Source organism: Sapajus apella, unplaced genomic scaffold, assembly GCF_009761245.1.
Source record: "Sapajus apella isolate SASKATOON/1434 unplaced genomic scaffold, GSC_monkey_1.0 scaffold45, whole genome shotgun sequence".
Taxonomy (NCBI): domain Eukaryota; kingdom Metazoa; phylum Chordata; class Mammalia; order Primates; family Cebidae; genus Sapajus; species Sapajus apella.
In genome coordinates this window covers 11617074-11629374 of record NW_022436985.1, presented here as the reverse complement: position 1 = coordinate 11629374, position 12301 = coordinate 11617074, and the positions used below count along the sequence as shown (strand labels likewise).

Sequence of the window (12301 nt, the reverse complement as noted above, 5' to 3'; positions counted from 1 at the left end):
GAATGAACAGGCAACCTACAGAATGGGAGAAACATTTTTCAATCTATTCATCTGACAAAGATCTAATATTCAGAATTTACAAGGAACTTAAATTTACTAGAATAAAACAACCCCATTAAAAGTGGGCAAAGGACATGAACAGACACTTCTCAAAAGAAGACAAGACATTTATGCAGGCAACAAACATGAGAAAAGCTCAGCATCACTGATTATTAGAGAAATGCAAATCAAAATCCCAATGAGATACCATCTTACAACATTCACAACGGTGATTATTAAAAAGTCAAGAAACAATAGATGCTGGTGAGGCTGCAGAGAAATAAGAATGCTATTACACTGTTGGTGGGAATGTAAATTACTTCAACCACTGTGGAAGAGACAGTGTGGTGACTCCTCAAGGATCTAGAACCACAAATACTATTTGACCCAGAAATCCCATTACTGGGTATATACTAAAAGGGATATAAATCTTTCTACTATAAAGGTACATGCACACATATGTTTAATGCAGTACTATTAACAATAGCAAAGACTTGGAACCAACCCAAATACCCATTTATAATAGACTGGATAAAGAAAATATGATACATATACACCATAGAATATTATGCAGTCATAAAAAGGAATGACATCATATCCTTTGCAGGGACATGGATGAAGCTGGAAGTCATCATCCTCAGCAAACTAACACAGGAACAGAAAACCAAACACTGCATATTCTCAGTCATAAGTGGGAGCTGAACAATGAGAACGTATAGGCACAGGGAGGGGAACAACACACATCGGGACCAGTCATGGAGGCGTTGGGAGGGAGAGCATCAGGACAAATAGCTAATGCATGTGGGGCTTAATACTCAGGCAATGGGTTGATAGGTGCAGGGAACCACCATGGCACATGTTTACCTATGTAACAAACCTGCAAGTTCTGCAAATGAATCCCAGAACCTAAAATTAAGTTAAATTTTTAAAAAATGTGATGTGCCTCCACAACACATCTCTTTCTACAGGGGTGTTTTAGCTCATGCATCACAAGATGGTGGAACCCTAAATTCCCGAGTCACCAGATAGAGGACAGCCCTTGCTCACCTGAATTGGAATTTGAATGACAGGAAATAAACTTTTGATCTGATATGTCACTGATTTGGAATCTATCTATTATTACTGTAGTATGTCTTTTATCCAATAAATATTTATTTTGGTCATAAAATGTGCCAAGAACTGTCCTAGACACTGAGAATGCAAAGCTCCTGGCTCCATGGAGCTTAATATTAAATTTTCCCTTAGAGGAGCAAACTTTTCTGAGTAATTGGCTTCATTATCACAGTGATCTAAACTACTAAATGAATCACATGGAATTCTACATCTTTTGATCTACACATTCAGAATTTGTCTGCAATAAAGAAAAAAGACATACAAAATTGGAAATAATAAGTGGTACTACATAATTAAGACAGGACAAATTTTCCAGGGTAGTAATAATAAATTATATTTTTTAAAAATCTCAGAATGGGAGTAAGAGGTTAATATTTCATCATAAGGAAAGTAAAAATGTCATTTGGGAACCTAAATGGTTAAAATGAGTTATCTGGATTTTACTAACTCATTTCTAAAATATATCTTTATATTTTTAGAAAAGAGAATTTGAGTTTTTCAAATGCCATATTTAAGAAACTGACCCTTTGACTCTTCTGGGGTCAGTAGCCGCCTGACCAGGGGCGCCGGGCCACTGGCTCAGCTGATGACCATGGGCTTCATGTTCAACCAGCAGTTTGCAGGTGGCTGCACCAAGGCAGCAGAAGAGGCGCCAAAGGAGTCGCCGGAAGATGAGGCCCGGGGCAGCAGATGAGCCTCCGCCGCTGCACAGTGAAGGCATCTGTAAGTGGTTCAACGTGCATATGGGGTTTGGCTTCCTGTCCATGACCGCCCGTGCCGGGACCCCCCAGTGGACACCTTTGTGCGCCAGAGTAAGCTACATATGGAGGGCTTCCGAAGCTTGAAGGAGGTGTGAGCCACTGGAGTTCACTTTTAAGAAGTCAGTCAAGGGTCTGGAATCCATCCGTGTCACCAGACCTGGTGGGGTGTTCTGTATTGGGACTGAGAGTCGACCAAAGGGGAAGAACATGCAGAAACACAGATCAGAAGGAGACAGGTGCTACAACTCAGGAGGTCTAGGCCATCATGCCAAGGAATCCAAGCTGCCACCCCAGCCCAAGAAGTGCCATTTCTGCCAGAGCATCAGCTATCTGGTAGCCTCATGTCCACTGAAGGCCCAGCAGGCCCCTAGCACACAAAGAAAGCCAACCTACTTTCCTGAAGAAGAAATTCACAGCCCTGCCTTGCTCCTGGAGGCCCAGAATTGAGCCACAGTGGGTGGGGGCTATTACTTTGCTATCAGAAAGATTCAAGGAGCAGGCAGAGTGGAGAAAGTGAGAATAGGGTGCATGGGGCTAGTTGGCACTGCCATGTATCTCAGGCTGGAGTTCACACCATCACCCTTTCCTCCTTCTAGGTCGGGGGAAAGGGTGAATCAACGCAACTCCAACCATGCTCTGTCCAAATGCAAGTGAGTGTTCTGAGGGCAACCAGGATGAGAGAATCACCCTACAACATGCATGCTTTATCTGAGGCTCCATTGCCGGAATGTCCAGCTTTTGAAAGTGGCCTGGATAGGGAGGTTGTTTTCCTTTTTAAATATATATAATAACAATTCCCATGCAGAGTGAAAATGATTAAGTATAAGACCAGATTCATGGAGCCAAGCCACTACATTATGCAGAAGGGAATCTCTCAGGAGTAAGGCAGTGTTTTTTTTTTGTTTGTTTGTTTGTTTGTTTTTCACATCTTATATCCTCATATCCATTTTCGGGATAAGGTGCTGGCAACTTTCCTAAACAATGGGTGGTAATGATGGCAAAAAGGGCCTCATTCTGGGTCAAAGTGATTTTATTTGTTTGCTCCCTTGGCTACTGAACCTTGGGTCCCACTTTCTCCAGGATGCCAACTGCACTAGTTGTGTGCAAATGACATAGCTCATGCATTTTAACTATTTTCCTTAATATAAATATTCTGGTTTTGTATTTTTGTATATTTTAATATAAGGCCCTCATTTCCTGCCTTGTGTTCCCAGGTACATGAGCAATCTCAGGGATAAGTCAGCAGCAGCTCCAGGTCTGCACAGCAGGAATACTTTTTGGTATTTTTGCCACCACGGAGAGCAACAATTTGTAGTGCACAGCCTATTGCCTACCTCATTTTTGCCAATAAGAGCTGGCTTTTCTGCCATATGTCCTCTTGAAACCCTCTCTGCCTTGAAAATGTTTTATGGGAGACTAGGTTTTAACTGGGTTGCTTTGTGACTTGATTGCCTCCTACTGGAAGATTGAAAATTAGTCTAAACAGGAAATGGTGATGCAGAGAGGCTTGGAGAGGCTGGGCCAGGTGAAAAGCCCAGAGAGGAAGCCAAGATTAGGTAAGGGTTGTCTCATCCTAGGGCACAAGACGTGCTTTACATCTCAGACCCATTCTTCACCAGATTAGGCTAGGCCTACCATGCACAACAGGGTGTGTGTGTTGGTAAAACCAGAGTTGGTAAGGATACATCTTAAGACCAGTACCCCTGTACTGAATCCTGTGCCGTCGAGGAATGGATATATGAAGGTCTAAAATCTTTAACCTTTCAAAATTCTCGGGTTCCAGGGAGACACATAATCCAGGGCTTTGTGGTACCTGGGGCCCATGTCCTGCCCTGCTGCAGTAGTGATTAATAGTGTCATGGTAGCTAAAGGAGATAAGGGGGTTTTGTTTACATACTGTGAGATCACCACAAACCTACCTCACTGTGTTGAAACAGGACAAATGCAATAGAATGCATTGGGATCGCAGTCGTGAGCCACCACACCCAGCAGACCATTTCTTGATACATTCATGCACTTAAGACACTGCTGTAGGCTGGGTGTGGTGGCTCATGCCTGTGGTTCCGGGGCTTTGGGAGGCCAAGGCAGGAGGATCACAAGGTCAGGAGTTTGTGACCATCCTGGCCAGCATGGTGGAGCCCCATTTTTACTAAAATGCAAAGGATTGGCTGGGTGCGGTGGCATGTGCCTGTGGTTTCAGCTGTTAGGAAGGCTGAAGCAGGGGAATTGCTTGAACCTGGGAGGTAGAAGTTGCAGTGGGCCAAGAAGGCACCACTGCACTCCAGCCTGGGTGACAGAGTGAGACTCCATCTCAGGTTAAAAAAAAAAAAAAAAGACACTGCTGTATTTTGGATGAATCAAACCTACTTAATTTTTAATGCTAAAGTAGAGAGATGCAATTGGGGGTCTTCCATGTAGAAAGTGGGGTCAGGAGGCCAAGAAAGGGAGTATAAATGTATATCCAAGCCACTCAGGAACTTTTATACAGGTACCAGAAAATTATGTCAAGGTGGCCACAAGATTGTTTTATAGGAAATGAATGAATGTAACTCTATGGCCACTTACAGGCTCCCTAGAAAGTGCTATAAAGAGATAGCAGCCACCAGCCCCCACATGCTGGCCTCTCTGGCCTTTATTCAGTACACATTAAATGACAAAAGCTTTGAGACAACACCACTAGAGTGAGGATTAAAGGACAGATTCCAACGCCCAGAGCAAACACCATTAGTAGGTAATATCCCTGGTCAACCTTCCCCTGAGACAGCCATCTGGAATGATCAAAGGTTAATGAGTAAACAAGTTACTTAGGTAAACTCCCCACATACCCTAGCTATTTGCTGTTCTTATTAACTAAATGCAAACGGGATTTAGGCTGACTTTAGCCAAGAACTATAGAAAAAACCCTTAGGCCTTTCAAAAGGGTTTGTGTATATTTTCTATAACTAAAATTTCTCCTATCAGCCTGACTGAATACCCACATTTTTTAGCATAACTTCCGTATTTTGAAAAATGTAACCAATAACTGTATTTAATCTAATTCATACCTCAACAATAATTAAACTCATAACATCAAGTTACACTTAAATTTAGGTTAAACCAATTCAAAAAGAAGTCAAAAATCTGACCTCTTTGTGCTTCGAGCAAATCAAGCACATTTTCACAATGAACCAATAGAGAAAAGCTAATTATCACAGAACTGAACCTTAGGACCTTCAAATTTTCTGTGAGTTAAACTTGAGCAGCATAACTAAGTGTATGCATTAACTAAAATAACTACTTAATAAATCTTCAGAAAAAAACTGCTCAGTTTATAAAACAGAAACATAGCACTAAATTTACGCTTTTGAGATTCGCTATAACTGTGTTCACCTGTGCGTACTCCAAAAAAAACTATTGTCAAGCAACATGAATCATTCATCCATAAAAACAGGTAGATGGTTATCATGACAGTGTAGAAATCTCAGTGATTTATTTCAGCATACAAGATATATCACATTTTTATGATAATGTTTACCTTATCTGTATTTAATAATTTACTCACAATCATGTAAGCAAAAGCATATACATTGTGATTTCAGAAAATTAGTGCAAAATTAAATGTTACATACTAAAGCAGATGTAGAAGAAAGTCAGAATCAGCTTTTTTTAAAGAGCACGCAAGAGAGAAAACCCATTAAAAGGAGAATGTAAAGTAAAAATTTCTCTTTCCCCATTACATGAAAAACTAAAATGGTTTTTAAAAAGGGGGATATATAGGTTCGTATGTCAAAACCACAGCCATTTATTTATGAAACACCAGTGCCTTCAATTATTTCCATGGTTCAACCTGCTGATCCCCTTAAGCCATATTGATATCAAGTGAATAATCTCAATTGAGTTTTTTGGGTCCTTCCAAAAACCTAAACCAAACAAATCACATCATTTGTTTCACAGATCACCTAAAATGGTTTACAGTTTACTTGTTACATTATGCAGGTTTTTCCTTTGCCCTGCTCTACTGAAACATCTTTTTCTTTAATGCTCTACTTCTCATGTTGATATAGAAGTCTTTATTCCATCTAGGATGGCCATCCAATGAAGTATAAAAAATTTTAATTGGATATTTTCAGTCTTTGAAACATCATAGACGCATCAAATGAAATGAGTTGAGCAAAACAAGTTACTTTAAATTCAAAATGCCTTAAAATCAAGAGAGCTTAAAATCCCATATAATTCTGAAACCAAGTTTAATAATATTTTTTAAATGCTCTAGATACTAGTAATCTGAACATATCATTTAAAATGAAACCACTCCATGGACACTCCAGACACTTCTTTTTTTAAAAAAATGAATTCCCTTGTTTACTAGTGTTCAGGTTTAAAATAGGCTCTTAAAAGCTACTGCACCCCACAAAACATTAGCAAATTATCCTGAAATGTCCAAAGATTGAAAAACACTGTGCCAAAAAAATAGTAAAGCAAGTGATCAGTAATTTTGCTAAAGAGTATATATTATTACATATATACACATAGTGTTTTTATTATCCAGACATTAGAGAAATAAAATACATTTTAACTAATCAAGTCATCTAATATTATTTTATATTTATTTAAAAGACATTAACTAAAAAGAAGGCAACATGTTTAATCTTGGCTATCATGTCTTACAATGTAAAATGCCATAATTAAGAATTGTTTTTAACTGAAGGCTAATTTTGACACTAACAACTCCACAATAAGACAGCTATTTTTGTCATATCTCCAAAAGTATTTTGGACCATAAATACCACAACCACATTTTGGAATTTGTGTAAAAACCTTTTTCCCCTACTGGTCCAATAGTATTCTAGGATCCTTTGCATTTAGTTTTTTTGTTCTCAGTTAAATGTAGTTTAAGTGGTATTGTAAAGATAAAATGAAGTAAAACCTTAATAAATTTTTCATACACAGTAAGCATTCAATAAGTAGTGAGGGGTTTTGGTTGGTTGGTTGTTTTGTGACTTGTTATTCCTTATCTCTGAGGTCTTGAACTCGAAAGAGTAGGGTTTTTTTAATGTTTATAAGCCCAACCACTCCCTACCATGATTGAGAGTAAACAGCATGTTTTTTAGTGGAGTAAGTTCATCATGATGTATCTCTAGTTTCTATTATACAAATTACAAGTACATATTATAAGTACTCAGTAAGATGTCTTGCAACAAAGACCATTTATGAAAAACCCACAGTTAACATCATACTAAATAGCTTTAAGCTTTTCATCTAAGAAGTGGAACAAGAAGATACCCACACTTTCCACTATTATTCAACATTGTACTGGAAGAACTAGTTATAGCAATTAGACATGAGAAATAAGTAAAGGGCATCCAAAGTGGAAAGGAAGAAGTCAAATTGTCCATTTGCAGATGACACGATCTCATATATAGAAAAACCTAAAGACTCTACCAAAAAACTTTTATAACTAATAAACAAAATCAGTAAAATCATAGAATGCAAAATCAACAAACAAATATAAGTAGCATTTCTACACATGAACAACAAACTAGCTAAAAAAGAAATCAAGAAGTCAATTCCATTTACAATAGTACACAAAAAATAAAATACCTAAGAATGAATTTAACCAAGGAGATGAAAGATTTGCACAAGAAAAACTATAAAACACTGACAAAAGAAATTGAAAAGGATACAAATGAAAAGATATCTCATGCTCATGGATCAGAAGAATTAATATTGTTAAATGACCATACTACCCAAAGCAACCTACACATTCAATGAAATGCCTACCAAACTACAAAAGACATTCTTCCCAGGAAAAAAAAAATCCAAAAATTTGTATGGAACCACAAAAGACCCCAAGTAGCCAAAACAATCCGAAACAAAAAGAACAAAGCTACAGGTATTACACCACCAGACTTCAAAATGTACTACAAGGCTATAGTAACCAAAACAGCATGGCACTGGCATAAAAAAACATACACATAGACCAACAGAGCAGATTAGAAAACCTAGAAATTAATTCGCATATCTACAGCCAACTTCCTTTTGACAAATGTACCAAGAACATACACTGGGGAAGGGAAACTTTCTTCAATAAATGATGCTGGGAAAAAATGTTTTTCCATATGCAGAAGAATGAAACTAAACCTTTATCTCTCACAATAAACCAAGTACAACTCAAGATAGATTAAATACTTAAATGTAAGACTTGAAACTATAAAACTACTAGAAGAAAAGATAGGGAATATGCTTTGGGACATTGTTCTGGACAAAGAGTTTTATGAAACTAGACCTCAAAAGCAGAGACAACAAAACCAGAAAAGAAAAAAAAAAAATTGGACCCTGTCAAACTGAAAAGCTTATGCACAGCAAAGGAAACAGTCAACCAAGTGAAAATACAACCTAGAGAATGGGAGAAAATATTTTCAAACTATTCATTCCAACGGGAATTCACATTCAAAATATACAAGGAGCTGAAATATCTCAACAACAATAAAAAAATGTATATTATAAAATAGATGAATTATCTGAACAGACTTTTCTCCAAAGAAGACCTACAAATGGCCAACAAATATATTAAAAGATCGCCAAACATCACTAATCATCAGGGAACTACAACTCAAAACCACATTTATGTGTCATCCTACCCTAGTTAGGATGACTATTATAAAAAGGACAGAAAAAAAAATAAATGTTGGTGAGAATGTGGAGAAAAGGGAGCTCTTATACACTGTTGGTGGGAATGTAAACTAGTACAACCACTATGGAGAACAGTATATAGGTTCTTCAACAAACTACAGATAGAACTACCGTATGATCCAGCAATCCCACTAATGGGCATTCATCCAAAAAAAAAAAAAATGAAATTAGTATATCAAAGAGAATCTGTACCCCCATGTTTATTGCACTATTCGCATTGGCTAAGACATGGAATCAACCTTAGGTGTCCAACAACAGATGAATAGATAAAGCAAATGAGGTATATACACTCAATGGAATATTACTGAGCCATAAAAGAGAAATGAAATCCTGTCATTCTCAGCACCATGAATGGAACTGGAAGACATTACATCAAGTGAAATAAGAAAAGAAAGTTAAACACCACATGTTCTCATTATATATAGAAGCTAAAAGCAAGTTGATCTCATAGAAGTAAAAAGTAGAACAGAGGATATTGGAGGCTGAGATAGGTAAGGGTTAGGGGGGAACAAAGGAGATTTGTTAAAGGGAATAAAATTAGAGCTAGACAGGAAGAATATAATATGGTGTTCTATGGCACTGTAGGGAAACTGTAGTTTATATTATAAATTTCAAATAGAAGGATATTGAATGTTCCCAACACAAAGAAATGATAAATGTTTGAGATGATGGATATGCTAATTACCCTGATGTGACATTACCCTGATGTATCAAAACATCACTATGTACTTCCATAAACATGTATGATTGTTAACATGTCATTTTAAAGAAGTAAATTAAATTAATTTTTTAAAGGGAAGGATATTAAACTAATAAATAAGAAAAATTACCAAAAACTCTTCCAAATATGTGTTGAATCAATGAATGGTAAAACGAATAACCAATCAGTCAATAAGTAGATAAGGAGCCATAAGAAGTTTTTCTGTCATAAAAAAAGGAAGACCAGTCTTAGCTCAGTCCCTGTAATTTCTAGTACTGCTTTAATTTATGATTTGTTGATTAATTAATTTGTACCCTCTGTGTCACAGGCCTTCTCAAAATCAGGAAATAATTTTAAATTATTCATAACTAAATCATGGGTAAATGTTTACAGAGGACGATAAGTTGATAAATGTTAGATAAATGTTAGGTTAACACTGCTTTATGATTAGGAAAATAACCAAAACATAATTAAATCTATTAATATATACTTGTAACATGTGAGGATGTTGAGAAATTGATTTGATATTGAAAAGCAAGAAAACACATTTCTACTTAGGAAACAGTGTTTTTCTGCTGGGTTTTCATTTCCCCTCTTTTATTCAAAAAGTATTAATTGAATATTTCATGGAGTAAGATAAACTTCTGGGGCTGGGAGTTAAGGAGGAAGATGTCCTTGTCCTGACCCTAAGATAGTACCATTGAGTGGTAAAAACCCAAATCTGTAAACTAAATGGAAATGCACAAAGAATTCAGTAAGTGCTGTAGACACAGTGAGTGTGTGAGGGTTGGGGGCTCCAACACATATTATTTCTCTGTGACTATATCCCCATACACCAGAGTTCCAAAAAGTACACTTTCTTGAGATTTTTTAGTTCATAGAGTGAAATGTAACGGTTCTATACCTCTGTTCAATTGAGAAAAGACGGCTAAGAGTATTTACCTATTTCTCCAGAAAATCAAGAATTTTTACACTTTAAATTCCCTGTAGGTTTATATTTTTGTAATTATTGAATTAATACCAGTGCAAACTAAAGAATATTCTTTTATTGTCCAACATTACAAAAAAAAATTTCTCCCAGACTATAACAAGAAACCTCTTGCCTTCGAAAGCTGCTTGGTTGGGTTAAAAAAAAAAAAAAAATAGAGTAACTTAAAAAGTCAGCGAATCCCATATTCTTTAAATAATTCAGTTAAGAATTAAGGTTAAAACTTTTATAGATAATGTACATATTTTCTGTTAACAAATACTATCCAATAACTTTATTTTCTGTATTTTTCTAGTTTCTTACAGATAGTAATTAAAAACTTAGAAATATGACATAATTGAAAAACTGATAGACTAAAGCTCAAGAGCATGGAATTCTGGATATAGTTAATTATTAATTAATTATTGACAAGTTATTTAACATATCTGAGTATTGTCTGTTGGGAAAAATGTTGAAAGTAACCTTAGCCAAGCTGGTGATCAGCTTAAACACCATAGCACATAAAGGATCTGTGAGATGCCTCAGGAAATGAGACACTTCCAAGGCGCATAGTTTGAAAGAAAACCCCAATAGATCTTTCTGCCTCTAAAAATAAATACATTATTTTCTTTAAATTGCTAGAGAAGTGAATGAAGCACAGAGCCATAGAAAAAATAAAAATAAATATTATTATCAAAGAAAATTCCACATGGGAAGTAAATAAAATGCCCAGTCACAACTGGAAAGATTCTGCTTACTATGATATTTCTAGATTTTTAAAAAATGTTATATGCATGCATATTTTCTATGTATCCAAAGCTTATAGTAAGCAGGAAAATCCAGAGTCATTAAGAAAGTTCATGCTTCACTTCTTTTTATTCCTTTGCTGTAAAAAGAACTCTCATTAGAAATAAACATTCTGTATCTGCACCCAAATGTAGAAAGCTGAACTGAAAAATAACTATAACCTAAACAAAGACTTTCAATGTTTTAAAAAAATGACTGAAATTTTAAGGTTATGTAAATTGATAATTTTTTGACGTTTAGATTTAATCTTGAAATACGTAAAACATTAACTTCGTTTTTTTGGTTTTGGTTGGTATTATTTTAAGTGCTTATGGCAAGTAAATGGCTAGGATAATGAAGGCTAAGGAAATATCTCACAGTCATATAGCTTGCAAGTGGTAGGGCTTAGATATTTAACTTAGAAATTCAGTCCTGCTCATTTTCCAAAATAGCAGGATCACCGTTGCAACTGATCACATAAACAAAACATTTGTAATTCATTTATTCATTATGCAATTGTTTGACGAGAGTCTACTGGTATGGCTTAGATATTTGTCTCCTTCAAATCTCATGTTAAAATGTAATCCCCAGTGCTGGAGGTGGGGCCTGGTGGAAGGTGTTTGGGTCTGGAGGTGGATCCCTCGGGTTGGAGCTGTCCTCACAATAGTGAGTGGGTTCTCCTGAGATCTGGTTGCTTAGAAGTGTGTGGTGCCTTCCCCCCTTTCTCTCTTCCTCCCATTCTGGCCATGTGAGATGCCTGCTCCTCCCTTGCTTTCTACCATAATTGTAAGCTTTCTGAGGCCCTCACCAGAAGCAGTTGCCTGCACCACATTTCTTGTACTATCTGCAGAACCATGAGCCAGTTAAATCTCTTTTCTTTATAAATTACCCAGCCTCAAGTATTTCTTTATAGCATCAGAAGGACTGCCTAATCCACCGACCCTATGTCAGATACTATTGTGAGTGTTGCTATACAGCAGTGAACATGAGACAAAATTCCAAAGGTGTGCTGGTATGTTGCGTCTTCGTTCTCATTGGTTTCAAAGAACATCTTCATTTCTGCCTTCATTTCATAGTTTATCCAGTAGTCATTCAGGAGCAGGTTGTTCAGTTTCCATGTAGTTGTGCAGTTTTGAGTGTGTTTCTTAATCCTGAGTTCTAACTTGATTGCATTGTGGTCTGACAGATTGTTGGTTATGATTTCTGTTCTTTTGCATTTGCTAAGGAGTATTTTACTTCCAATTATGTGGGTCAATTTTAGAA

At 36.5% G+C, this 12301-nt stretch overlaps 1 protein-coding gene and 1 pseudogene across 11 annotated transcripts in view; one reads left to right on the top strand and one right to left on the bottom strand.

Moving 5' to 3' along the window:
- MAPK10 (mitogen-activated protein kinase 10) overlaps nucleotides 1-12301 on the bottom strand; it is a 324375-nt gene that overhangs the window by 151530 nt on the left and 160544 nt on the right. The gene's annotated exons all lie outside the window — the stretch shown is intronic.
- Nucleotides 1489-2360, top strand: LOC116524535 (annotated as a pseudogene).